This window comes from Lottia gigantea (genome assembly GCF_000327385.1).
Source record: "Lottia gigantea unplaced genomic scaffold LOTGIsca_99, whole genome shotgun sequence".
Classification (NCBI taxonomy): Eukaryota; Metazoa; Mollusca; class Gastropoda; family Lottiidae; genus Lottia; species Lottia gigantea.
Window position 1 is genome coordinate 282612 of NW_008711185.1, and position 6000 is coordinate 288611.

Below are 6000 nucleotides of genomic sequence, written 5' to 3' on the forward strand. Positions count from 1 at the left end.
TGTCGTTTATCAATTTAGGGCCATTTTAAATAGAGGTCATAATTGATAAGATATAGATATTATTATGACCACAATTACTATATTTAATAGCGTTTAAAATGTTTGGAAAAAATAGTAGGCCTACCTTCCAATATTATTAGTTTATGATATGTTTAGGCCATAAATCTTCAACATGTAAAGATAGGTGACTAATGCATTACACTGTGAATAGCTCTTGAGAAGGTAAGACAACTTTTCGCCATCATCTCCCTGGTTAAACGTTAAATGTTATGCAGATTGAACGCAACGCTCAAAGTCTTAGAACCTTCGGCTTATACCTTGACTCCAATAGCCGCCTTTCTTGTTTCAAGGAATGCAGTGATTTGATTAGATTGTAGGCCGGCGAATACAACCTTATTTTAACATTATAACTTGGAGTTTACAGACTTTTATGTCGAGGCCTCTGATTGGCTGTATTTGTTAGCTTAGTTTTAACCAAATCACTGCATTGATAAACTTACGTGTTACAAGAAGCTGGCTTTTGGAGTCAAGGTATAAGACGAGGGTCGTATAAGACTTAGAGCCTTGTGTTCAACCTGTTTAACATTTAATATTTGACTACAAAGTATAGGTTGTGACGTCTGCGTCGAACAAACTGGACTCATAGGCCTACTTCATTTTACAGAACAGCAATTCAACCGACTACATAATTTATAGGTCCATGGATAAATTATCACGGCATGCCACTGACAGAGCTGCCCTTTTTGAAGAATGGAATTGAACATTGAAATGTGAATTTACAGAATTATGAAATAATTGATGTTTGAAATTGTACATAATTGTCAATAAAAAACACGAAACAATCGTGACAAAGTAGAACTGTTATTTAGCAGACTGTGACACGATAACCGTGAGCCACCATTATCTAAAAGTAGGCTGTACTGATATCCCACTAATTTCGAGTTGTAAGTCAATGTCGAATGTTTTATTTATTTAAATCTTCTATCACTAAGTGAATGATTCTGGAAATTGTAGGCTATTCCGAACCTTGTCTTTTGAGTTTTGATATTAATGATATTTTTTGTGAATGTTATACTAACTTATTAAACAGTTTGGTCGTTATAAAATAACGGCAGGATTTTTTGTATGTAAAACTTTCAGGAAATTGGTGTATAGTTTTCATAAATTTTGGTAAATTGTTTTTTACAACCTACGAAAAATCATGATACCCCTTTAAAGTTTAAACTCTTTCATGTATGACGACCTTATGGAAGTAAAATGTTTCTATGATTCTATTTGATTTGTATGATTATATAGCCTAAATGATATAATTAAATACGTCGGTACGATCAAGAAGCGAGATTTTATTATAGGTGAACAAATACTGCAATTCTTTTTCATAGTGGGTATTTTTTATTTTTTACTTAAGGTTTAGTTTTAAAACAAGAGATCGGGTTAAAACTTTATTGTAATAAGGAATTTGTTCAAAATTCGTGTAAAATGGTTACACTTTGGTGTGCATCATTCGATTTTTTTTTAAACAAATTTGAATTTGACAAATTTGAACTTTTTATCGACTCTCAAAATTATTTCAGTAGGCTACAGAAAGTGTATATAACAAAACGCAAGACGATATTATGGAATATAACACACTTCTTTGATAAGGTTAGGCACATAACGTTTCAACACAATATACACGTGTCGTCATCAGATGTGTTGAAACGTTATGTACCTAACCTTATTATCGAAGTGTGTTATATTCCATAATATTGTCTTGTGTTTTGTTATATGTGCCCTTCGCTTCTATATGTCATTCAAATCTTACTACAGAAAGTGTAAAAAACCATTTCAAATAATTTTGATTAATTGTATCTTTGAAAATAGGACAAGTCTTACTGTTTTAATCAATTTTCATGAAATTTTTGAAGTTTTTCGTTTTACAAACCGCATATCAAAGTGGCCATATTTGTGCAATGGTTTGTACCTCTTATTGTACCCAATACGCTTCTTTCTAAACAAATAAATTTTATACGTTTTTGTCCCCAAGAATTATGTCAGAATGTAACCAAATACCTCCACTGAGTCTTCCCCGATTTTAAACCCCCAGTTTGCGGAACTGGCCAGATAAGTATACTTATATACTAGTATACTTAAAATTTACATAATCATGCATATGATAGATACTGTTGAAGTTTTTTCAAATTATAAAATATAGACCTATATCAAATGCTGACGTCCTCTAGAGAGAAGATATGGATTTTAAGTCCATAAATACGGTGGTTCGTATACGACATCATTTAATATTAATATTTAATATTTAACTACAAAGTATAGGTTGAGATGTCTGCGTCGAATCAACTGGACTCATAGGCCTACTTAATTTTACAGAACAGCAAATTAACCGACTACATAATTTATAGGCCCATGGATAAATTATGACGTCATGACACTGACAGATCTGCCCTTTTTTGAAGAATGGAATTGAACATTGAAATGTGAATTTACAGAATTATGAAATAATTGATGTTTGAAATTGTACATAATTGTCAATAAAAAACACGAAACAATCGTGACAAAGTAGAACTGTTATTTAGCAGACTGTGACACGATAACCGTGAGCCACCATTATCTAAAAGTAAGCTGTACTGATATCCCACTAATTTCGAGTTGTAAGTCAATGTCAATGTAAGTTATGGAATATAACACACTTCTTTGATAAGGTTAGGCACATAACGTTTCAGCACAATATACACGTGTCGTCATCAGATGTGTTAAAACGTTATGTACCTAACCTTATTATCGAAGTGTGTTATATTCCATAATATTGTCTTGTGTTTTGTTATATGTGCCCTTCGCTTCTATATGTCGTTCAAATCTTACTATAGAAAGTGTAAAAACCATTTCAATTCTTTCTGTTTTAATCAATTTTCATGAAATTTTTGAAGTTTTTCGTTTTACAAACCGCATATCAAAGTGGCCATATTTGTGCAATGGTTTGTACCTCTTATTGTACCCAATACGCTTCTTTCTAAACAAATAAATTTTATACGTTTTTGTCCCCAAGAATGTCAGAATGTAACCAAATACCTCCACTGAGTCTTCCAGATTTTGAACCCCCAGTTTGCGGAACTAGCCAGATAAGTATACTTATATACTAGTATACTTAAAATTTACATAATCATGCATATGATAGATACTGTTGAAGTTTTCTCACATTATAAAATATAGACCTATATCAAATGCTGACGTCCTCTAATGAGAAGATATGGATTTTAAGTCCATACATATACGGTGGTTCGTATACGACATCATTTATTTTTTCAATTTTGAATTAAAAAACTGGAATATAATTTAAAATTTTCATCCGGGTGAAAATTGATATTCAGCCAGATAAAAATTCCTGAATTTAAAAAAAAAAAACATGAATTTTAAATTAAAATGCGACAGCGCCGTAGATGCGATATAGGCGAAGGAATCCCAGTTGGTAAAAATAGCTTTGATTTGATGCAAAATTATTCGTGGTGAGTTTCTTGATGCTCTGACTGTATATATTGGTAACGATTTGATCGACCACTTATTTTTGGTCATACGATTGAAGGAAGTTTTGCAATAGCTTAAAATTGCGATTACTTGTAACTGGAGGGGTAACACAACAGGATATTTAATGACGACTTAATTAATATACCCATCAAGGTTGATTTATTATTAATATCTTAATTACTGGATGCTAAAGGAAATTCTTCTCTATTTTGTGTATGACGAAGGTTTTATTTTGTATACAGTTTGGTTGTTTAATTTGTGTGGAATTTATTCTATTTTGTGTATGACGAAGGTTTTATTTTGTATACAGTTTGGTTGTTTAATTTGTGTGGAATTTATTCTATTTTGTGTATGACGAAGGTTTTATTTTGTATACAGTTTGGTTGTTTAATTTGTGTGGAATTTATTCTATTTTGTGTATGACGAAGGTTTTATTTTGTATACAGTTTGATTGTTTAATTTGTATTGAATTTATTCAACCCTATAGTTTTTATCCCCCATGGTACTTACCATATTGAAAAGGTAAGATAATTATAATTTATTTGGCTTGTTCAAGACCCCAGACGATACAGGAATGTCTTTGTATTGCAGCTTAATCGATAAATACACATTTATTTAAATGTTTACTTGTTTTTAACATTGATAAAGACAATATACAATATTTTACTTAATAACTTGAAGTGATGTTTAAAAGTAATAAGCAGAAAACAAAAGTTTTGGATTATGTAGAGCTTATATAGTTAATAGTAATACTACCTTGTTTTATTTTAATTTAACGATGAACAAAATACAGTTGAATGAAGTGCCTCCCAGCTTCATTGAGATCATTCATCCCGGGAAAGTTCTTCCAAATTTATTCCTCCCAAAAATAAATCAGTCATTTTGAAACGTATTTCACTCGAAAACTGTATTCAACGATTAACCATGAATATATATATAATAATACTTCATATATTGTGATAGTTCAATTTGACCCTTGGGCCGAATGTTCGTTCACGATTTTCTTTATATTCAAAGTGAATGACGATAATTTTAGTTATAGATCACCTCGCTCAGTTATCTTCAACGAACCACGTTTCTGTTATTTTTAATTTTTCATCATCTGTGATGACCCGTACTCCACCAAATACATGTTAGGAAATGGCAGCAGTAGAATTTTCCCCAATTCCCCCGTGGCAACAATTCCTCACCATTCTCTACAATTTCCTCCCCTATTGAGAAGCACTGTTAAATATATACACAAAAAGAAGCATAATATCTGGAATAAAAGTAATCAGTTAAATAGAAATATAAAATTTTGATGTGTTTCAATCAGAGATTAAAGGTATTGTAAAGAGGTTTTCTAAATTTTCATATTTATCGGGGACACTGATAGCATTCATTTACAGCATTCCAAATTTCAATCAGACAACTGTGGTTCCTGGAATTCCACAAATACTAAGCGTTTTATGACGTCCCTTATCGCGAAGTAACTTCTGTTATAAAGCATAATATTTTGCAATTGGTGACGTTATGAAACACTTAGTTTTAATGGAATTGTATGAACCACAGACATTCGATTATTAAAAACAATTAATAATTGTTGAAACGCCATTAAAATATTATATAATACGCACGAGAAAGTTGTAAGACAAGCGTCGTAAAATTCACATTTAAACGCAATAAAAGTGCAGTAAACGCGTGGCAAAGACGCTGCAAAAGCGATTTCATTTCCAGCGGCGAATTCACGGCGTCCTAATCACGACACGATGTCGTCTACGCTTTTTGGAGTTCTTCTAGTACATTTCCAACTGGCCGTAAAATTGCAAATGGTCGCAGTCCGGTGTGACGGAGGTGACTAATTAGTGAATTGAAACGATCCAGCGAAATGATACACGTATACTCAGTTGTCATCAGGACAACTGCCTTAAAACTTGACACTACAAGTAAACAAGTGTTAGAATTAATTTTAGTAGGTGAGTTATCGTAACTGAATTATCGTAAAAAATAAATAAAATACATATCAATAACATTCATACTTGATGACCCATACATGATGATTTCCCTTTAAATCGCTTTCTGTTGAATTTCTGTCAATACAATAAAAGTTGTAATTATTTATGCTTACCGACCAGAAACACAGAAATGATAAGCCAATGAAAGTCGATAAGTTCAAAATAAATGAAATTTCCAGAATTTATTTATTGAAACGAGCATTATATTGATTTAGTATTTAAAGACCCAGAACAATTTAGTCAGATCATGAATTGCAAGTGGATTTGCCCCCCTAAATAAAAACATTCAGTTTTATCGTTCAATCAGACTGTAGTTCGATTCACACGTAAAACTTGCATGGTACATTTTTATTGAAAAGTGAGAGAGCCGGATGTCGGATTTGAATTCTGAAAAGTTATACGGGTAGCTGGAACTGAACTTTATTAGCCAGTAAAGAAACTATATAGGCTATTATTATAATATATGAACACTCTCTTTTCGCTCTTA